This window comes from Notolabrus celidotus, chromosome 21 (assembly GCF_009762535.1).
Source record: "Notolabrus celidotus isolate fNotCel1 chromosome 21, fNotCel1.pri, whole genome shotgun sequence".
Taxonomy (NCBI): domain Eukaryota; kingdom Metazoa; phylum Chordata; class Actinopteri; order Labriformes; family Labridae; genus Notolabrus; species Notolabrus celidotus.
Window position 1 is genome coordinate 14099572 of NC_048292.1, and position 24453 is coordinate 14124024.

Genomic DNA, 24453 nt, shown 5'->3' on the forward strand with positions numbered 1-24453 from the left:
TTTTTATTTAATGGGCAAAGTGTTTTACAAAATAAATGGAGGGACAAAGTTATATTTGTCTTGTCTTCTTTTTTTTTTTTGCTTTTTTTTTTCATTGTTAAGAGTAAGTTACACAAAGTAAATTGCCAACTTGCAGCCAAGACTGCCTTTTTGATGCACATAATTTTTCATAATCCATTGAGGAAGTTGTAAAGCTACCGTACTTTCTGATATCCATATCCTTTCTTCTGGTGAGTCTCAGTTTCATTGTAAAGTGTAAGTTAAACAGAGGCTTCAATCCGACTGTCCTCAGAAAAGAAATAGAAAAACTAAAGGATTTTTCTTGTGGTTAACTCACAATATTTCAGGAAGTTGGGACATCTAAACAATGACTAGCTTTCATGATACAGCCTCAAGTAATTTAGCGCTTAAGCTGAAATTGTCTCCTTGTGTTTGCGAGTCAAGATGTCGTTACACCTCTCATACCGAGTACAGATTCTACATGTCTCTGTAAAGATCTAAATAGTGATTACAAGTGACCCTCTTCTGGCCTTTATTATATTTCATCTGGCAGACAAATAGTGCTAACACACTCTGACTCATTGTATTGATGAGTAAAGAATAGACCCACTGATTGAAACCATTGTTGTGTATATTTATTGTTTTATAACGGATCATCAGGCGAGGAAGAGGAAGCAGGAATAAGAATAAAGGCTGAAGCGGAGATGAAGTGTTTGATTGAGCTGGGACGAGAGCAGGCTAAGTGGCCGGTAATATGCCGTGTGCTGATCCACCTACGTACACTGTCAGTCCTATTGACCTCATTCAGTCTGGGGGTCTCTCATCCATCGCACTGCCCTCACTGCCTACTCACTTACTATTTTTCTCTATATATCTCATGCACAGATGCTTGTTTGTTAGCATGCAAGACAATTAAGTACAATATAAAGAGTTGGCGAGAGTGGCGATTACCAACAATACTTTTGCCTTCGATCAATTAAAGATGCAACAATCTTGTTTCAAAGAACTGAATTGTGTTTTGTGTTTGTAATGGATTATCTCACAGATGACTGAGCCTTTAAAAAAACAAAGCAACAAATGTGGTGTAGTAGAGAGTCATCGTTCTTCAAAGTCTCCCATTCTCTAAAAAGTTGTCAAGAGTCTATTCAAGGGGAAACAATATTTTCCAACAATGCCAGAGCACCTTAGTTTGGTGATTATTTTCAACTTTGATAGACAGTTTGTAATGTGTGTCATCCTTTGAAATGATAATTAAAACACTTTTAAGAATTCCAGCTGCACTTGAGTAAGAATGAGATTGCAATGAGGAAAAATGTTAATTGCAGTAATCAAGCAAAAAAACAAAACAAAACAGGATTAGCGTTTTGGCATAATTACCAAAGACTTAACACACATATAAAAATAACACACACACACACACACACACACACACACACACACACACACACACACACACACACACACATATGCACTTACCTCTGTCTGTCGGCAGAGTGACAGTTTATCAGTGTCATATGGCGTGCATGCTGCTCTCCCCCTCAAAACCCTGCAGACAACAGCAGGTTCCTTGCACCCACCTTTTGACATGAGCACCGTGTGCACAGGGCTCCCACAGGTGGTGGGGGTCTGGCAGAGGCTCCCTTTCAGACCTGCAGGAGGTTGTGTTGTGAAGCGCTGATGAGTCAGTGTACCGGCGTGGCACCACACGATGCACCCGCTCTCCGCTTTAATAACTGTTCTTGGTGAGCGTTTTAATTAAATGCTAACACATTCAACACCTTTGAAATATCAAGAGGATTGTTCTTTTTATTCTCTGCGTGCTTTATTCATTGTATCTCTACCAAAAGTCTAAATGGGCACACTGTGGCAATGAGATAATTGAAGTGTTTTCCAGTTTTTTGTTTCCCCCCCCCCCGCTTCGTCCTCCATCTGTCTCTCTGCACATCTGCGGTCAGCGCGACTCAGATTGATTCATTTAGCATTCTTCACACACACATAGGGGCACGCAGAATGCATCCTTCATGCATTTGAGCCTGTTTTCTACATCTTATTTTGCCTTTTTCAGGGCCGCAGGACAGCATCGGATTTCTCCACAGCTCCCATGCTCTCACATTGATTTCCGATCACGCTTGAATTATTTTGGCACGAAGCCGATTACACAAGTGCTGCATTTTGCCGTCTTTGCTCTCGAACCCCACCCCCCCCACCCCCATCCTCAAACTCCTGTTCTGCTCTTCGCATCGGCCTGTTTTGTCGACATCCATTTGTGCATCTTTTGCCGTTTTTGCATCTATTAAGGACTTGTTTTTATTTCTCTTACTTTGGAATGCAGAACTCTGAGTGTTTGTGAGAGTGAGAGAGAGAGAGAGGGAGGAGGGTGGGAGTACACATTATGAATAATTCATGGTGTGGTTTCCTGGTCAGCCAGACAGACAGACGGCAGGGACGGTGAACTGGCCCTCGGGTCCTTTTTCTTCACCACATACTGTAGTTAAACAAACCACAAGCGCAGACGGCAGCCTCATATCTGGATTACTGCTGCTTTATACCCACAGACAGGATCTGTCCCAGTCCATTCACAATTCTGGTGCCAGTTTGAGCTGCTTCCATACCAGAATAATTAATACTTTTTACCATCATATGCTCACTAATCCTTTTGATGGTGCTACCAACAGTTATGAGTATGTTTTTATTTATTTTACTGATACGACCCAGGGGCATTTTAATGATATTTAATGAGGCTACAACATTAAAATAAACCTTTTATTGGCAGATTAAGATGCTAAAAATGTAAATCATCTTCCTCAGTTGTCAGTGGAACTGTCCCAAAACCTAAAAACACAAATGTGCTGTGGTAATCTGTGAATTTATAATGATGATGGCACAAACCTTGGTGGGACTGGAGCTAAAAGGAAAAAGAACAAAATGATTCATACACCTTTTCTATACAGTCCATTAGTTCTGAGACGGGTCACTTCATTAACCCAAGAGTCAACTGAAAGAACATTAATACTTAATGGAATCAGGTAAAAAATGTCAAACATTGCATGGTTACAGCACCTTCAACACCAAGGCCAGGCAGCTGTTTGTGATGCTTTTGAGTAAATCAAGGGCGTTTTGGAATGTTGGCTGGAAAATATACAAATTTGAAGATCGGAACATCACAGAAAATGTTTTTACGGTTTTCTAGCATTTAGAAGGTAATTTGTGGTCACGGTCATTTAGAAAAATATTGATAGTACAGATTGATCAAACATTGGAAAAAATATTTTTTGAAGATGTCATACAGGACTCCGGGAAATTGGACAGTGCTCTTTTCACTGCGTTTGGATTTTTTAATCGAGAAGGAAAAACATTCACACAGGAAAATGTCATCCAGATTTAGCAATAATGAATATAATTAATTGCAACCCCAGAATCTGTATGTATTCCTATTTATTCAACCCCAGAATCTGTATGTATTCCTATTTATTCAACCCCAGAATCTGTATGTATTCCTATTTATTCAACCCCAGAATCTGTATGTATTCCTATTTATTCAACCCCAGAATCTGTATGGCTGTTTCCGAAATCGCCTACTATACTAGCAGTACGTACTGATATGTCCAAAATTCAGTATGTAGTAAGTAGTATGTGAACAAGAGCAAAATCTGCAGTATGCCAAAACTCCCCGGATGTCTACTGATTCGGGAAAATATCTCAGTGTGCATCGGACCAGTCTTCCTCGCGTACTGTTTCCCACAATGCACAGCGCTCGTTCTGCTTTTTCTTTTTCCTCATTTTTTGACGGGAGGAAATCCGTTTTTGGGTGCTGTGAAAGTTATCAAATTACATATAAACCACTTCCTAACTTTTTAAATCATAAATGGATGCTAAATAAGCATTTTATTTATCGGCTTCGCCGTTGTTTACTTCCGCTTTCCGAAACCGGAAATCCAGTGAAGTCTGGCTCAGCATGCTGCATGACAGATCGGACAGAACAGTCATACTACATACTGAATTCAAACGCAGTATGTAGTAGGCAATACCTACTGCCTACTACATTAGTAAGTAGTATGTAGCAGGCCGTTTCGGAAACAGCCCTTGTATTCCTATTTATTCAACCCCAGAATCTGTATGTATTCCTATTTATTTCCAAGTTTGTCATCCAGATTACGAGTTACCTCTGATATTTTTCGAAAGTAGAACAATCATCCCACAAAATCTTCAGATTGATCACCATTAATGTATTTTTTTTTTTTTTTTGTCAAGTTATACTTATCGCCATTTAATGGACAGGACAGCTGAAGAGAGACAGGAAATGTGGGGAGCAGAGAGTGGGGGAGGACATGCAGTAAATGGTCGAGGCTGGAATCAAACCTGCGACCTCTGCAACGTGGGCTATGGCCTCTGTGCACGGGGCTTGCACTTGGATTGCTAGGCCAACGTCACCCCCCATTAATGTTTTTTTTAAATCCATTTACATGCCTTAAATTTTACGCAGTAACCTTATTTTAAAAACTCGTTTTCAATCACTAGGGTGTGTTTGACCAGCTGGTTAAAGAATATTCATTTGAAGTTGATAATTTAGACTCTAGGAAGTAAGAAAGTGAAATTTTTTTACAGTGTCTAGAATTTAGTCATGAGGTTTTTGTGTAGGTTGAACATCAATTGCAACCCTTGACTCCATTTACTTTCCTATCCAGCTTTAGTAGTCATGTCCTTCCCTTAAGTTACTATTGAGCACTGCTGTCTATCCATGCTAGTCCACATATTTAACAGATTGATTTTGTATATTTACATTTCATCTAAAAAGAACATCAATATGTGAGCCTTATTCCACTCATAGTGGATCCAGCTGAGCACTGACCATAAACTCTACCACTCACAAGAGTCAATCTACATGACGTTTCACTAATTGGTGTCACAAACAGTGTCCGGATTTTTTCTTACCTGTTGTAATTGAGTCTCAGTGTCACAACTTGGCGTCCATGTTCCTTTAAATCCCTGAATCACAGCCTGAAGGTGACCACACAACCCACATAAACGCGTTCACACCATTGCACTGACACTGGAAAGATAGATGGGCCGGAATAGAGATGGAACGATGAGAGGACGGGTAAAACCTGCTCACCGCTTTATCGCCCCAACCAGTTTACGAGCCTGACCTTGTGCTCAACGTTTGTGTGTGTGTGTGTGTGTTTGATGGTGTTGCAACTTTGCCGTCCACCCTGATAAGCATACCCTGGAAACAGTGCAGAGACGCAGGCACACACTGTGCTCGGGGACCAGCTGAATCCTCTTAGCCTTTTCCTCTACATGAAGGGCACTGCAGCACTCTTCCACATCAATGAGGGCAACAGAATAATGCTCTCCTGCACTTTTACTCCACTGTCTTGCAGTATATCACTCACTGTATTCATCCTGCTTTTTAAATCTCCGCCTTTACATTTTCTTTCCCCCCCTTCTTTCATTCTGGAGATTTTCTACTTTATTTAAATGCTAAACCTCACTCTCAGAGATCCAGCATAATGACAGCACAGTTCACGGGACATTGGTGTGTGCTCACACTCCTTGACAAACACATTTCTTAAAATATTGTCGAACCTGAGGCGGGAGGGCTGAATATTTTTCATCAGTGATTGAAGCAGCAGGGAAAGGGGGAAACATTTCCGTCGTCTGTACTCTGCCTTTTTTCCCCCTCCTCCTTTCTTTGCCTTTCCCCCGGTTATACTCTTCTCCCTCTCGCTCCAAAATCAAAATAGCCAAACTACATATTGAATTTTCAGCCGGTCTGAGAATACTGGAGGCAGCCAGCCAGATAGCCAGTGGCTGTGTCGTTAGCCACGTCATTACCTGTGTTATTATTTGGCTGCTGTTCTCCTCTGCTTCTTTCACTTTCTCTAACAGTCTACAGTCCAAATAAAGAAGACTATGTTTCAATTTCTCACTCTATTTCATCTTGAGCCCGCGATTGTGAGGAGAGAGTGACTTATAATTAAAGTTGAATTGAGTGTGGGGAGTTACTGTGGAATATTGATTACATTATTGAATGAAACCAATCTAGTACGGCCACTCAATAGCTCAATTTCTTCAAGTAGCTCATTGTATACAACCCTCTGTTTACTACGATAGCGGTTATGTTTAATTCAATTTGCAAACATGAGACAAGCATCTTTCATTATCCCTATGACGTAGCTATATATTTCATTCCTTCATTACAATTTGGTTGTCTTGCTTCCCCATTCTCCTCATTTCACTTTCACTTTACATTTTATGAGCATCTGATAACAAAGTAGCATTTTTTTGCGACCCAGATATCTTCTATCCCTCCTCCTAGCACCCCCTTTGCGATCCTTGCCCTACCTTAATGTCACGTTCACACCATAGGCTGTATAAAATATGGACGTAGTATCTGTGATGTCACCCATCTGTTCTTGTGCGCTGTTTTGAAGCCAATCGACAGCGGCAGCCATATTGGAAATGCAGAACTCAACCAGGAAGAGTGTGACTTAAAGAGGCGGAGTTTAAGCCTCCTAGAACAACAGCTATGTGTTTCCGACCGGGAGTCAAGTCAGTCATGTCCTTATTTGGGCAAAACTTGTAATCTTAATATCTTCTGAACCGTCGCGTTAGAAAAAAATCCACCCCCTGTCAGTGTGTGACGATAGAGAAATTAGCTACGTAGGGCCAAGCCATTTTTTGAACCAGGCTGTAAACATGTTTATTAATGCTGCAACGATTGTCTTTTTCCCATTCATGTCTATGTGGTTTCCGGTGTTTCTGCATACAGCCTTAAGTGGATGCTCGATGTATTGCAGATTATAACACTTCCACATGGGCTCCATAGTTTGAGACCTGAGGTTGCCGCGTGGTTCACACCAGATGCAAATGATCGATGTTTATTCCCTCTACTCGCGTGAATGACTCGCTCAATTCAAGGGTCAAAATCGTGTGTACACGAGTTCCCAAGACGTGAATTTTCGAGAGAGAGGGGAGGTTTCTACATGACACTAGTCTGTTATCAAACACAGTTGAGCTCACGGACATTGAATGGGAAAGCCGGTTCTGCTAAAGGGGGCGGAGCTAACTTCCCACTACAACCTGTAGCTGGATTGAAGTGACAGACAAATTTTTCACAACTCACCAGATAATCCTCCTCAGTCTCTGTCCTCAGAGTGTGGAGGATGTTTATTCCTGATCCCATAAAGAGAAATTAGAGTCACAGAGTTTGGGGAAGCTGCACAGAGATAATTGAAGTGTCCCATATATTCCAGATGAGTGAATCTCCGCTGGTCCATGCGTCACACCTCACGTCACCAGGTGAGTTGCATGCTGATTGGCTATCACGGCGCGATAGATTCGCCGGAGTTTAGATATTTCAACTCTCCTCAATCATTTGCGTCGCCTAATTTGCGCCGCCAGACCACTACTCGCGTCCATTCGCGCCTTTACATTGACTTTACATGTAATTCATTCGCCCAAATTATTTTATTTGCGTACCACCTCTCCAGTCTGCCCAACAAAAAAGACTTTACATACACTCAGTGGTATTCACACACTCTTTAACTCTCACACACAAGTGTCCCTGCTGTGTTGCTCTGTAATCTTCTTAATAAGCCTTTTATGATCTTAACATGAACACTGTTTGAGACTATGTAACTAAAAATGCTGTGATATCGCCATCAGAGGCAAATTAACTCTGATCAGATCCCTCCGCAGCAAATTAACGCTGCATTTAAAAGATAACACGTATAAAGAATATTAGTAATCAAACATACAAAAATTATGTTTACTTACAAGTCATGCTCAAATTTTAATGCCTCCTCTGAATTCTCACTCGTGCAATTTGACCTAGATAGTGCAGAGCACTGGAAACACTCGAGTCTTTGTCGATCACCATATGTTAGTTGAATCTCCAATGAGCCTGCCCGAGGAAACAGCTCCAGGCTTCTATGCTTTATTGATGCTCAGATTGATCCTATTCTGTTCATAACTGTGACACAAGAGCACTGCGTATCGACAGCCCCGTAAGATAAATATGCACTTATCTTTCTTTGCGTCTGCACCGCGCATACATCAAATACAAACAACGATCACATATGAAGAGCATATTGATGTTGTTTACACTGCTCTGCAGCCAGCATCAATTCCAGCTCTACTTGTAGCTTGCTAACACCGTTGAATCTATACGTTGGGCGTGTGCGGAGGAATTTCTCTCCTGTCATCGCTAACAAACGTGCAAAGAGGGTCGACTCTAGTGTGTGCATGTGTGCAGAGCAGATACCAGCCTTTCACTTGTGCTAATGGTTCCCTTGACAACACAGCAGTTGCTACACTTCGACGTTGTCTTGGCCGTAGGGTTCAATCACACACACCGCAAAGACACACACACATGCACACACACAATCAGGCCTGCACATGCTCACACTAAAGTCAGCTGTCATGATAAAAAGAGCCAGTTTGTCCCTGCGCCCATCTCCTCCCCCCCCCCTTGTGGCTTCATTTTGTGCCTTCAATGGCTGCATTTAGAAATTATACTCTCCACTCTAGATACGATTGACGAAAGAACAAGTTTATAAGTGTGTGAAGAACACAGTTTGAACCAAGAGGAGAGGATGCTTCATAAAAGTGATTGGTGATACTTATAGAGGGGATGTCCTATAGCCACTTGTTAAATGAAAATTTAAATTCCAACTAACCAACTGGTCTACAGGTAAGAAAACATTCAGAAAGCAGTTCAAATTGAGCACAATTCATGTAACACAGCTAAACACAGTGTCAAATGGTGCCAAATTGGTTCGCTGGATGCAGCTACTGTTGGCAGAGCAAGCACCATCAGCCGTGGCACTGCTTTCAAGCTAATATCCAAATGCCTGTGCTGGTTAAGTATGAATCTGGAGTGGTTATATGTTTCTACATCATAACACTGCCCAAATGCGCCACAATACGAGATGTCATCTGTCAACCCCAACACGGTCTGGTTCTGCTGGAGGTTTCTGCCTGGGAAAAGGAAGTTTGTCCATGGTTGATTAAGATGAGATCAGACCGAGTCTTGCCTGTAAGATGGGCTGGGTCTTATTGATAGAGTATGGTCTAGACCAGGGGTTCCCAAAATGTTGGTCGGGACCCCCTGAGGGGTCTCGAGACACCAATGGGGCGTCACAAGATGTCTTCCAAAGTATTTTAAAATTGCTTATTTTACCCATTATTCAAAAGAAATAGACAAAAAATTGTGATTACATTTGAAATAAAACCCTGTAAATAAGTACATTTCATTAACTTTCTGCCTTTTTTTTGTTGCCAGACCACTCCTAAAATTAGGGTTAGGGTTAGCCAACAGTTGATTAACAAAAGGATCAGTAGCAGCAGGTTCATTCACAGCAGCACAGTCACATGTGCATGTAGGTAAACTAATTTTGAAGTATGCAACAACATTAAATCACTTCGAGGGACAGTGGGGGTCACATGTCTTTGGTACCTATATTTTGGGGGTCACGGGCTGAAAGGTTTGGGAACCCCTGGTCTAGACCTGCTCTGTTTGTAAAGTTTCTTTGGATAGCATTTGGGGCTATATAAATAAAGATTGATTGTTTGATCTATGGTTGTTTACATTCGGGTAGTAGAGCTTTATAGGACCATTGAAGTAGCCATTAACCAGAGCTAAAGCCCCAGCCAGTGGTGGATGGCCACTGTGCAGTTTGGACACAACATTTGACTGTCATTTCAGGCCTGTAATAATCAAAAATATTAACATTATCTTTAACAGATGATACATTTTTGGTGTGGACTAGCTAGAGTAAAGACATGTCAACTAGTTCAGACAACTAGCTTATATTTTGCCTTTTTTTTACTGCTTACACTCAGATTACTTTATTTCTCCTTTTATTAACAAACATGCTTTTATTTTGAAAGGATTGCTTAAAGTACTTTTGGTAAATTAAGTTACAGAAGCAAATGAAACACTGAGCATTTCCTGTTTGTCTCCATGTATAATGTCATTCTCCCGTCACTTGTCCGCTTATTGACTTATCAACGTGGCGAGGTAAAACCTGCCTAGACCCCGAACGACTCTTGTCTTGTCCTTTTTCCTTTTTCCTCTCTCCTTCACCTTCACCTCTACTTTGAGTGATCCTTCTTTATCCTTGTGTGTGCATGTGTGTGTGTACCTGGCATGAGCATGAATACATCCTTGAAGATTTAAATAAATAAGCGGCAAGTAAAGGCCAAAAAAAAGTAGAGAATTGAAGCGGTAATCCTTCGCGAGCTTACCCCAGCATAACGTCCTCGCGCCTGCACCCTTATCCCCATCTCAGCATCTACTCCTGTCTACTTCTCCCCTCGTTCCTTTTCTTTATATCCCTCACCAACAAGAGAGAGGCTATCTCAGCGGCTGTGTCAGCGATCGGCATACCTCCCCCTTCTCTTCTCCCCCCCCTCCTTTCTTTTCTATGTTTTCCCAGAGGAGAGTTGGGGGCATAAAGGGAAGAACAAGCCTGGCAAAATCTTTTGAAAAAAACCAACAGGGATTGGGCTCTGAGCTTTGAATTCAGACAGATAAAGCTAATGGCAGAAGTGGGCGACAGGCAGAGAGCCTGTGTGTATATGTGCACAAGCATAGCTTCAATTGAGGCCAGCTATAGAAACGTAGTTTCTTTAAACCCCTTCGCTGGCTGAGTATCTCTCTCTCTGAATGTGCAGGGGTGTATGCAGGGGAAGTTCCAAGAAAGGCTGGCCAGGGCACTGCAGTTTCTTAAAATGCTTAGTTGCCAGCTGAATTTCTCTTAAAGGGAGAGCGTTTGCTGCTGTAAGTATGCTCATCTCGGCTTGTCTGAAAGGTGAGCTGTACCTGAGGCTTGCTGTATGAAACTTAATGTTTGGTATTCTGACCAGCTTGCCTCTCCATACATTTGTTAAGGATCCAGAGAGTTCATGTCTTTAACCTTTTCTCATTGGGGGTTTGCTTTCACAATTGCAGTTACTTTTAATAGGATACACCTTTTTTCTCCTCCTCATACATGTTAGATTTTATATCCGTTTTATCAGATAAGTGTGAGGTGTGTTACTGGACATGGGACTGTAGAGCACACATGTGACACACCCTACCATTCCCTGCTTTAACCCACCTTACCCTACTTTACCTGATCTTACACTACCTCAGCCCACTTTACCCTACTTACTCTACCTTACCCCACTTTAACCTACTTACCAAACCTTACCCTACCTTACCCTACTTTACCCAATCTTACACTACCTTACCTGATCTTGCACTACCTCAGCCCACCTTACCTTATCCTACCTGACCCCACCTTAGCCTACCTCACCCCACGTTACCCTACCTCACCCCACTTCACCCTACCTACTCTACCTTACCCCACTTTAACCTAATTACCCAATTTTAACCTACCATACCCCACTTTACCCCGCCTTACCCTACCGTACCCTACGTTAGCTGATCTTACACCATTTACCCTACCTTACCCTACTTTACCCAAACTTACCCTACCATACCCCACCTTACCCCAATTACCTTACCCTACTTAACCCAACCTTACCCTACCATACCCCACCTTACCCCAATTACCCTACCGTACCCTACTTAACCCCACTTTAACCTGCTTACCCAACTTTAACATACCATACCACACTTTACCCCACTTACCCAACTTTACCCTACTTAACCTGATCTAACACTACCTTACCAATCTTGCACTACCTCAGCCCACCGTACCTTACTCTACCTTACCCCACTCTAACCTACCATACCCCACTTTACCCTACCTTACCCTACCATACCCCACCTTATCCCAATTACCTTACCCTACTCAACCCTACTTTATCCTACCTTACACTACCTTACTCAACCTGCCACTACCCTACCATACTACATCGTATTGTGCTGCATCATGGAAATCTCCCATATGATTCCTAAACCAGAACCCTCTCTTTTGTGTAACCTTCTGTAGCCTACCTTTTATTACCCTACCCAGCCCTACTCTACCCTACCTTACCCTTCCCTTCCCTATTGTTCTATATCCTGTCCTATTGTGTTGTATCATATCAGGTCATATTGTGGCTCTATGCTGTGTTGTGGAAACCTCCAAAACATCAAACAAATCTTCTTAGTCTAAACCCAGAAAGCAACTTAGCGCCACGTAGTTCCCTACAACAGGCTATATCATTCTACTTAACAATATTAAGCTACCCCTTAAATGACCTGTCACTTGTTGCTAATGATACTGCTAGTGCCAAACCTTCTGGTGCTCCTGTGTTGCTGACGCTCGGCACTAGACACTGACACACCCACAGACATCCAAACGCTTGCTTCCCCTTACATGTTACACGCCTCTCCATATTGTTAGTCTGCCACCCCCAAGCAACACATTTGCCACTTTTGGGTGAGAATTACCCCTAGAACACGAATATACACATCCGCACACACTCACACTCACACCAAGTTATTATCTCCTGGAACAATACTAATAGATGCATGTACTGCTGTGAGCAAACAGTTTGTGTCTCTGCTGCCAACAGAGTGGGAGGGTGAGCGCCTGCCAAGTCTCCTCTCCTCTCCTCTCCTCTCCTCTCCTCTCCTCTCCTCTCCTCTCCTCTCCTCTCCTCTCCTCTCCTCTCCTCTCCTCATCAAACACACCGTCCTCTTGCCTCTTTCTGCTTCTCTTTCTTCTCTTTGATATTTTCCCTCTATTCCCTCTTGGTTCTCATCCCATGAGCTTAGCAACATCCTCCTCCTCACCTTCTCATAGTATTAAACTCCCTTTAGAGTACTACCTCTATAGGCCCTCTGCCTCTCATATCACTGATGCATAACACTAACTTATTTTATTATTTTCCCGACTTGTGGCACTAATCCCTCATGTTTACACTCTTATAGTACATCCCTAACCGACTTGGTTTGAGTTAATTTTCTGCAACAACAACAACAACAAAACTGTAATTGAGGAACAAACACAAGGCCGCTTGCACACATACATCTTTGATGTGTCTGGTCATGTTTAATTAGCGGGAGTGAGGGACACAAAAGGGGTGAGGGGAGGGGGGGGGGGGAGCAGTATAACTGGCTGTCTAATTATTGGCTCCCCCGTCGGGCAGGTACTCTTATATCATCCGGGCCGACGAGGTCGCGCTCAGCTTGGGGCCACACAGCGCCTATGATTCAACCTCTTGTTGAAAACTTCCTCATTCTGAAATGGCTAACTCAGCCATGAAGGCAAGGAAAACGTCTGCATTTGAATCAAAATAAGGACGCAAATGAAACCCTCCCCTCTTTGCACACATCATTACACATTATATGACGCTGTAGTAGACCTTCTGGCACTTAAGATTTCATGATGACAAATCTGTCTGACCCCCGAATAAGCGCGTTATTGTGTCTAGTGTTGTCAGAAATACCACTAATTCTCATTTTTTCAAGCTTTAAGCTCTTTCTTCATGTGGAAATATTCCTTCTCTAAACCTTCCAACTTCCAATTAACAACATCCCCTCATATTTATAATTTCCACCCCTGCTTTCAAAGGCTTATTTTTTTGAGGTTGTGCCAGTGCAGCTCCAGAGGATCTCGCAAAGTTAAAGTTTAAGTGTTGTCTCGCTGTCTGACATAAATATGCAGCTACTGGATATAAATGCTCTTTGCTGTCGGTTTTCTCGGATGGTATGCGCTTTGATCAGTTTTTTTTCCTGCGGAGGAGGCATAGTTAGGCTGGCGCAGGTTCACCTGCAGTGACTCCTACATGAGCTCTTTCCCATAGACGGGCATGCAAGCACACCATCAGTTTTTCATGCCTGTTTGGATGGCTGAATCCCCTTGTTAAGACGGGAATGAAAACCACTGGACACTGGAGAATGATTCAACAATAATATCTGCTAGCAGGATATTTTCCTTACTTGTGCTGCACAAACTCATAGAAATGGAACCGCACTGAATAAAAACACAAACAGACCCCCACATATCTCTTGTACTCTTATTTTCCTAGTCTTTGCCTTCACTATATGTATTCAATGCTAGGACAGTCCAATTGTTTAGCTACTTCCTAAGGTATGCCTGCAAACCTAAGAGGCTCTTTTCAAAACAGCATTCAGTCAGGATCTATTGGAATTCATAACTCGAATAAACACCTCGACCTTGACATTTCATGAATTCAGCTTTTCAGCTTTTTTTTTTCTCCTCCCCATTTAGTTTCGAGCACACTCAAAATTTTATCAACCTCTTATTCCACTGAGATCGTCAAAATACTCAATACGTTAAACTTTTCATGTGCATATATACAACAAAACAATCTGTTATTTCTACAAAAGGTAGTATTGAAAAGCTTGGAAGCTTATAAAAAAGAAAGATCTAGAGTCACATGCCTAACACAAAGCTGCTGTGAGAAAGATGGTCAAGTTAGATACAGTTGTGCTCATAAGTTTACATACCCTGGCAGAATTTCTGTTGTCATTATGATATAAAAAGAGTAAACAGTTGTTTGACACTAAACGGCTTCACCCAACCCAAACTAACCATGAGTGCAAAAAAAAAAGTGTTTCTCTTATCATTCATATTCTCTGAAAAATGCCCCCCAAAAATCCTAGATTCTGCCAGGGTATGTAAACTCATGAGCACAACTGTAGATATCAAGTGAAGCAAGCGAGCGCCGTTAATGAAAACGAAGCCGTGAAACAGTAAACAAGAATTTATTCATCAGTGGGCCTATGTCATATGAACTTTGAACCAGCACTATTTGAAGTGTAGTAATAAAAAAAAAAAAAACAGCTAATTGTGTGAGTGCCCAAAAGTTAGATTTCAATTGCACTGGTATCAAACAGGTATTGATATCATGCGTCTAAGTTTAAAAATTCTGGTATTGTGTCAACCCTACCTGGCAATAGTGTATAGGTTGGGTTGTTAAATCGGGGTGTTCTGCTATTGTATGCAATAGACGTTGGGAGCTTGCTCGGAGTGGGTTGATCTGGAACATAGAATGTAAATAAAAACGCACAGCATTGCTCCGCCTCTTCCTGTTGTATGGTTCTGAAGCCAAAAAACTCAGCTCCAGGGCGCCGCCATTGTGCAGCCAGAGTCTGCGAAGCCACAGAATTTCTGTGGTTGTCACGGTAATTTCTGTCAGCACAGTAACTAGCTCCGCCCTACAGCGTAGCGTCACAAGATCCCATGGAGTTTCTCTCTACGGCAGCTGTCAATCAAAGAAAACCCAGAAGTAAAACCACGTTTTTGTAACCTCTAATAACTAACGAAAGGGAAACTTTTCAGAAAAATAGGCCTTGAGCACAAAAGTGTTAATTAATAACTACATATCACCACAGCATACAGATGTGAGAAACATTTGACGACGTGTGTAACGGCAGATTATGAATGAATGTGTGTGACCTGTGTGCGTAATTAAGGTTGTACGGAGGTCATTGTCTATTTAGGTAGGAACCTTTGTTGTGTGGTCAGGTGTTCCACCCGGATGGTTATACAGTTTTTGACCGCTCAAGCAGCATGGTGCTGCGGGAGTTATGCGTGTATGTTTGTCTATGAAATGTCATGTTTTTGGACACTTTTGGAGCTTATATCACGAAAATAAATGGACCAAGAGTTCAACTGGGAAATATGACTCGGACTTTCATTCATCAATCACAGTAACCCAAGAGCGTCAGATAGGTATTCCAGGTGCAGCGCCTCAGTGGCTTAAAGCTTTGGCTTGGCCTCTACAACGTGTATTTATTTTTTAAAGTTTGACTGCAGCCCCATTCAAATGAATGGGGGAGACAGAGTTTTTGACCTATACTGCAGCCAGCCACCAGGGGGCAGACGCTTTGCTGGAAGCTTCACTTCCAGCTGAACACGATGCACCCCTGATCTGGAATGCCAGAACTAACTGTTTAACCTCTCCGAAGTGTTGTTAACCTAGCTTAATGAAACATTAGAGAAGGGAGGTGCCCACTTGATAAATGACCACAATGATGTGCTGGCTCTCGCTCCCCATCTGTGCTATCTGTTTCTGGCTTTGGCCTGCATGAGGAGTCATGTGGTAGTCTGCTAAACTTATCAGTAGAGGGCATAGTGGGGTGGATTTCTTCCATGAGCAATCATCCTTTCGTGTTTAACTCAAATTCAAATACACAATAATTGAAATCCTGTCCAATCGCTCTCTAAGATAAAAACCAAGTGTCTAAGAAAGGACTTCACTACCAATACTGCAGTGAGGCTTTACTTGTCCACTGCAAACAGAGGTCGCCTATCGATTTGCTTGATCTCTAAAGATCTCCGCTGACCCGCCTGCACACACAAACACAGCAGTCTGCTGCAGAATAACTCTGCCACCCCACCAAAAACTGTGCTCCAAGCCACGGAGGCTAGTCGCTCTAGTCACAGCTTTTCATCTTGACGTCACTTTCATGTGCTGCTCTGCGCACGACAGTGCACGTTCTCTCAGCAAGTCTGTGACGCTGGCACACACTGCTTGTCGCGTTGACATCCGCATGAGTGTAAATTCATGATCCTGCAGTTACCACACAGTGAATACAGAGCCCTCCCTTTAATGTGTCAGACAGGACTTATAATCTATTTCAATCAGCTCTTCTGCTATTTCCCCCCCACCGCCGTCTTTGTTCCTCCTCCTTCTCCTCACCCCTTGTCTCAACTCTCATTCTCTTGCCCTCTTCTCCCTCTTTCCATTTAGCACTGCGACCCTCTGAATGACTAAATCAGGGTGTCATGGATAATGCGTTGCCCTCACTCCCACCCTCGGTTAATTTTCCTGCCCTTCAGTCACTCCTTTCTCTTTTTAATGTCTTCTGCAATGCAGGAGGCCATTTTGTCACCCCTATTCCACCCTTCAACAATCACCAAAATGTCTACACACTGATGAGCTCATCCTAGAAAAGATGAAATCGCACAAAACTCCTCGAAGTAATCCCCCCAAAACTTGCCCTGCTTATCTCATGTACTATCAGTCTTCACATTTGTAGAAGAGCTCCCATTTTCCCCTTCTTCCTTTTCTTGGACTATGCATGCAGCCTCAAAGCAAAGATTTTCTCATCAGCAGAGTGTGTATATGCTTGTTCTGGTCTTTCTCAGGCTCTGAATTTGCATGGTAACATGCTGGAGTGCCATGGAAACTAAAGTACAAAAATAGTCCAGAAAAATAACATCTGCTCACCTTTTTCTGTAATGAAATCTGAACATGGCTACATAGATGTAAAAATCTGGATGTGTCGGGAATATACACAGAGGAAGAGAGGTTTCTTACACTTCACTGTCCTGAATGTACATCCATGTACAGTACACGTACGGCTGCTTTTGTGTCAGGGTGATAAGACATGCTTGATGGGAAGTGGGGAGGTTTGAAGCAGTAAGGTTGTTAAAGGATGAATTCAGTGGGTTTTTTTCACACTCATAGTTATGTACTGCAAAACATGGCTTCAGCTACCACATGACAAGTTTTATACGAACTGAAAGCAGCTAAATTAGAATGTTTTAACTGAAGGTTAACAAGACAATTTTTTGGTCCAGTTTCCATCCTTCGACAGATGTAAGCAAAGTCCCACATTTTGGGACTTTGCCATGGCTCTAAAGATGATCTTCCCAGATTTTTCACTGGTGTTACATTTGATGTTTAAAGAGTGATCCCTCCTTCCCCCACAGTCTGTTTTAAAGACATCATCCACAACAACTTTACTGCCAACTCTTGCTCCCGTTGTCCACCATCTTTCTCCAAAGACTCCAAAGTCACGTACGACCGCAAGGGATACTGCAAGATTGCTAGTTTTGGGTAGGGATAGGCCAGGCCGATTATCTGCGCCGATATTCGCATTTTGACACATATCGGCATCAGCCTTTTTTTAGAATCTGATGGCCGATAAGAGATCAATTTAAAACTGGGTTATTTTGGCTCAAAATTCACTAAATCACATGGCAGAAATGACACCGTGTGCAGAAACCGTAGCCTAGCTTGTGTTCAATTTCTCCCTGCAGTTTCTCATCACAGGGGACGAGCATCCATTGTGGCCCCTACAATCACTAGTGATTTGAAACTCATACAACCCCACTTCAAAATCACTGAAATACCCCCATAAAACAAAGATAAGTGAAATATTAACATTTCAGTTATATTGACATTTTGGAAAACTTTATTTACTGTAGAAAACTTTATGGAGCTATGTATTTGTTTAAGTTTTAATTGAACTTTATAAGACATGCTGCTGAGCCTGGGAGCTCCCTGCACTTTGTGTTAGAATTTTAAAACAAAGATGTTTATTATCTAAGATAAATAAAAAATGGCTCCAAATATCGGTTATCGGCCTCCTTGACTACTAATAATAGGTATCGGTATCTGCCCATGAAAAAAACATATTGGTCTATCTCTAGTTTTGAGGGTCAAGGCTGTAAATATTTGGGGGTGGTGTGCTGTTTTGGTCATACCATTGCTCTTCACATACTATAGGAACAAAACTATTAAATCTATCATTATTCGGCATCATGTTTAGATCTTCTCACATTTTCAGCATCAGTTAGGATTTTTGAAAATCCCATAAGTGTGGGCCAGCTTTAAAGTTTTGCCTTCAAAGTATCTGACTAAAAAGAACCAACATTTCTTTACCGTAAGATTTGAAAAGGCAGCACTTCCAGCACACAAACTATGTAGCTTTAGACATTTATTCTTTGTGTTTCTGTTTGTCTTTGAGTGAGTGAGTGAAAAAGACCTGATCCTGAGCACCGTATCCTTGGTGATGCTGCTCCTGTGATCATGATTTCTCTCCCTGCTGTAAATCTCAACAAAAGCAGTGAAATTAATGGTCAATGGCTTCATTTTTTCTCCCTCTGTGTGTATGTGCACACCTTTTAGAGTGTGTGTGACTTTCTTTATGTGTTTGCGAGCACACAAAAAGCTCAACTCTCCACCTCCTCCTCCTCCGCATATGTCTCAGCACCCCCCTTCCCTCCCTCCCTCCCACCCGTTTGCGGCTCTCGGTGGACATGATTTACTACACACACACCTCAGCCTCAACTACTGGACGGGACTATAAAAGTAAGGCTTCATCGTCGGTGGCTGCTAAGAAAATACAGTGATGTTTTTCACCCACCGAAAGGGCAATAAAGTCTGTCTCGCAGGGGAGTAACACACTCGAGTGGTCCTCTACATGGCAAAAATAGCTCACACAGCCCACCTGCCACTCAGCTTTAGCTACAGAATCTAGTGTTAGTTTGACCGCAGTGTATATCCAATAAAATCTGTTGGCATGCACCTATTCAACACTACAGCCTTGACAGCACTGGGCTCACTGCCAGCAGTATACTGTGATGAAAATCTTTCTTCTGCCTGTGTTGACCTCAGTAACAACAAATCAAACCACCAGCTGGTCACTGAATATGGATATTTGCGTCAGTTTTCACACAGTCAAAGTCAGCACACACCAACCTTCCTGCAGCACGTCCCTCGAGTCCACCAACACCCACAGCACCTTTTGTCCTCGTGATTTAAACTCCCTGATACTCAATTTAAACATGTCAGTCAGTTTACACGATGTGTTCTCAACAAAGACAACGTCTATTACTTCCTAATTATTGAAGATAACTTGATTTACCGATGTTTTCAGTAAGACGTGAACTAGCGTGATTCCATCTGACTCAGTTTCTCTGTCATCAGAACAAGCATGTCCTTGCTCTGTACACTCATGATGCACAGGGTCCATCTTTGATTCCCCTTCCTGTGCAGTCCCTCTATTTGACATTAGGACCAAACGACTCTCTGGCCCTGACTCATGTTGACTCACATGGCAGCTCCCTCCCAGGCCTGCTGAGAATAGCCTCCTGTTTGCTCCACTAGCACACTAGCTAGTCCTTGCACAAAAACTCATGTCAAGCACACATATCTAGCTAGTTTGAGCATGAAACTATCACTAAACAATAACAGCTAAGAAAATTAGCAAGTTTTCCTGGAAAGCTCACGTAAATGAGGTTTTAAATCATATGAATACATATAACTCACAGACTTCTATTGAGAGAAACTCCTCTCAAAGTAATCCCAAAACTCGCCCTGCTTATCTCATGTACTATCAGTCTGCACATTTGTAGAAGAGCTCCCTTTTTCCCTTCTTCCCTTTCTTGGACTGTGCATGCAGCATCAAAGCAAAAGATTTTTTCTCTTTTCAAGAGTCAATAACTTGACACTAAAAGTCAAAGGCACTTGGAACTGACGTCCCTGAACAAACTGTAGAACCAAAGATTCCTAAGGGTAAAGAATCTTTTTTTCTGTTTATAAACAATCCCAACATTGGCTTTGATCAAATGTTATATACCAAGCCTCAGTGTATGGAAATTCAATATATAGTTCAGGCCTTCACAACACCTGCTCTCAAGTTCCCGCCAAATGTTTCTTTTATCTTTTAAATAGACCAGTGCAACTCAAAAAATAAGACCTTGGAAAAGGTCATGAAATAGTACATTTTTCCAGATTTGAGAGAGGGAGATTCAAAATCCACGAAAAACATACCTCAATATATTGGAATATTTCATTTGAAGTAGCTTTTTTTAATCAAGTTATTACAAGACATTCTAGTTCATGATATTCAAATTGTATTGGATGCACTCTTAAGTAACATGTCTTGTTCAGGGCACTTTAAATAATGTGGAACAGAACATTCAGTCATTATAGGGTTTAGGAACACCTTTAATCTTATTTGTTTATATAGAACCCCAGTATTGGCTTTGATCAAAGGTCGTGTACCAATTCTAAGTGTAAGGAAAAGTCAGAACAATAAAACACCTGCACTCAAGTTTCCGCCAAATGTTTCTTTTATCTTTAAATAGACCAGTGTAACTAAAAAAGAATTAGACCTTGAAAAAGGTCAAGAAGTAAATTTTCTAGCTTTGAGAGAGGGAGATTTTATATATTCTTGATTCATTACACATACACAGAAATGTCTGAAGCATGTTTCTATTCTAATTTTATAACTATGGCCTACAGCTCACAAAATCCCAGAAAAAAATACCTCAAAATATTGGAATATTTCATTTGAAGTAACTTTTTTAATCAAGTTATCACAAGACATACTACTTCATGATATTCAAATTGTATTGGACACATTTCTAGTTCAGGGCACTTTAAACTGGCAACCCTTAAATGATGTAGAACAGAACATTCAGTCATTATAGGGTTTAGGAACGCCTTTAATCCTTTTTGTTTATGTAGAATCCCAGTACTGGCTTTGATCAAAAGTCATGTACCAAGTCTAAGTGTAAGGAAAGGTCAGAACCATAAAACACCTGCGATCAAGTTCTCAGGACATCAAAACTATCTCTTTTTGAGGTGTTGAACAGAAATGGAAGTTTCAAATTAACATTGGAGGTTTCAACGCAATTTTATATACATTTCAGAGGACTCATATTAGAGTAATTGAGGTTATATGCACTTGAAAATGCTTCAAAAGTGAGGTGCTTTAGTTGAGAAATAAATGATGCCATTTAAATTATAAAGTCCATTGGTCGCGGTAATTTCCACAGAATAACATTTTACTTCAGCCATCTTCTGTGCAAAGTAATTTTCGGGTTAAAAGAAATCTAATTAAGAGATTGCATGAAAATAATTTGGTTTCTAAATTTCCTCTGAACTCTTTCAAGTTCAGAGTGAGCTTGTCTCCTTAAAATTGAATAAAAAAGCAAGAATGAAGTGTTTTGCTTTAAACGCTTTAACCTGTTCTGTTCAGTGTCCTCCTGCTCACACACTGCAAACACCAACACATTCACATGGCTGCACTGTGGCCGTTATCATCCCTACAGTTCCATTTGCGCTGACCCCTTGATCCTCCCATCCTCTCTTCCCTCATATTCACCGGCCTCCCTTCCTCAAGTACCCCCAGTGGTCCAGTCCATTACTGGTATCAGCACTTCTTATCTGCTGCACTGTGCTATAAAATCACACTCCATCCTCGCCCTCCCTCTCTCCCTCCCTTCTCCCCTCCCCCACCACCACCACCACACCCCTCGTGGTGCAGTTCAGGCCATTCACCAATCATGCAGGAGCCATGATGGCTGGGATATATATCCCCCTTTCCATCTGTAGCTGGCACTCTTGCATCACATTTGCTCTGCTTCCTCCTCTACTAAGCGCCTTTGCTCTCTTTCCCTCTTCTCTCTCTCTCTCTCTCTCTCTCTCTCTCTCTCTCTCTCTCTCTCTCTCTCTCTCTCTCTCTCTCTCTCTCTCTCTCTCTCTCTCTCTCTCTGTCTCTCTCTCTCTCACTGCTTTTCTTCTTTTTCTCTCATTTGTATTTGATTTTAATCACTTTTAACATCTTATGTCTGTTCTTTTTTTATTTTTTTGCACCACCGTTTTCTGTTTGACTGCTTCCCTTCTGCCTCTCTACTTTTCCTTGTGTTCTTCCTCTTCTCCTTCTTACATCTTTGAGTCTCTTAGGAACACTTCTATGAACCATCTTTATCCAGCACTTCCACATTTCTCTCTGTTTTCTCCTTTTCCCATTTGTGCCCGCTCTTTGCTTCCTCATTTTCCTCCTTCTCTTCCCCCTCTTTTTGGCTGAATTTCCCCACTTCCCCTTGCGACCTTATAACTTCTTCCTAGCAATCTGTCTTGCTTTCCTACATCCTGATTTCTGTATCACTTTATCATCCTTCCTCCTCTTCCTGTAATCCCCCATCCTCTCCTCTCCTTCTCCCCCCCACCTCCATCCTCGGGCTTTGTGAGCTGTGTGTAAGTAGGTGCATCTTGCCTTGCTTCCTCTTTCAAATGGCTTCATGATTGCTAATGAGCACACACACATATAAAAAAAAAAGAAAAAGGAGACATGATGCGGAGGAGGAAGGGACGGAGGGGGTAGAAGTGTTTCCCATGGTGACGGGCCCTTCAGTTGCTGGCTAGCTGATTGGCTGATTGATGACCCTTTAGCCATGTTGACTGATTAGTTTGACAGAGCCTTTTATAGCACAGTGCAGCCTTATATATGACCTCATAGCACAATACAAAAGTAGCATAAGCATCCCCCTGCTTTAAGCAAGCATGGGCCAAGCTCACAGTAGAACCCCATTACACAGCTATTACTCAATACAGTGCTTACACCAGTTTATGCAGCTGCTTACAATCCATCAAGACATTTATGCTAACCATCACACAAATAGCTTTCAGTACGTTTCAACAATCTCCTCACCTGCCACACTTTAGCGACGGAAAAAATCAAGCTTTGCATAGCTTTGATATCAAAACAATTATAAGTAAACAACAGGAGTGGGAGACAAAAGGCACGCTGTGAGCGTTGTGAGTCAGCATAGGGACAAACATTCAGTTACAGTACGAAACGTTTCTCTTTCTTTCCCTTTTGTTTGAAATATTCCAGTGCTTTGGCAATTCGCCTTCAGTGGGAAGCCGAAAGTAGAGGCGCAGACAGGAAATGTGGGGAGAGAAAGAAAGAAAGAGAGAGAGAGAAGAGAGAGGTGGATGACATGCAACAAAAAAGTCCACAGATTAATTTGTGGAGTGGATGTCGCAGTGGTAGTCCTATACCTCCTCAAGAACTTGGCTCCTGGTCCCCAAAATTGGCGTGTCAAATTTTACTTTAAGTTGCATCACTCTGCTCTCTTTCTCAAATGTTTCTACAAGCTCTCTCTCTCTATCTCTGTCTTTTTTTCTTACCCTTCTTCATGTTTAACATTTACTGCACTGTGCAGCTTGTATTGTTCCTGCACAAAACACACGCACACACACACAAATGCATACCGGAGCCTGCTTTTTTGATACATCGAGCTCATTTGTTGCTGCTGCAGTCAAAACACCATATTTCAAGCGTAGGCGAGTTATAAAAAGACATTACAAGAGAGGGGATTGTTAGAACTGCTGTTGTTTTTTTATGTCTGATTATTTTTTGCCAAAGTGACCAGATGTGGGGCCCCTGGGTGCACTGCAGTGAGTTATTTTTACTCAGGGTTGGGGAAGTCTCTATTTTTGGGGATGAAAACAACACCACGTTTATGCAATTTTAGTCTAACTGACTGTAGCATATCTCTCAGGCCTTCGTTATATTCAAGTTTAAGTTGTCTGAATAAAGCAACAGTGGAAGAGACTTCTAGAGTCACAGAGAAAGTAGAATCTATCTATTAAAAACAGCTAAAAAAGGCATTCCTTTTTCCTCCTCTGTGTCCCTCCTTTATTTCTCCTAGCTTGTCTGTCACACATGCAAACACACACACACACCCAGACACACTTCTCATCTAACAGCGACTACTTCAGGTTAAGCACATAACAAGCTCTCAGGTAACTGTTGCACTCCTTTTGTGCACCACCTCTCCTATCTGTCTCTAATTCTCGAATGCTACAGAGCTCAAGAGGGAAGAAAAAAACACGTTGTTATTGTGGTTTTGGGGATTTTGAGGCACTAAGCTAAGCAAACTGGGGGAGTCAACAATACAGGCCAAACTTTGCTCTCTTCAGAGGACTACCCATTTGATTCTGATGAGATCTTAG

At 41.9% G+C, this 24453-nt stretch overlaps 1 protein-coding gene across 1 annotated transcript in view; it reads left to right on the forward strand.

Moving 5' to 3' along the window:
* The window catches only part of snd1 (staphylococcal nuclease and tudor domain containing 1), a 289368-nt gene that overhangs the window by 117264 nt on the left and 147651 nt on the right, over positions 1 to 24453 (forward strand). The gene's annotated exons all lie outside the window — the stretch shown is intronic.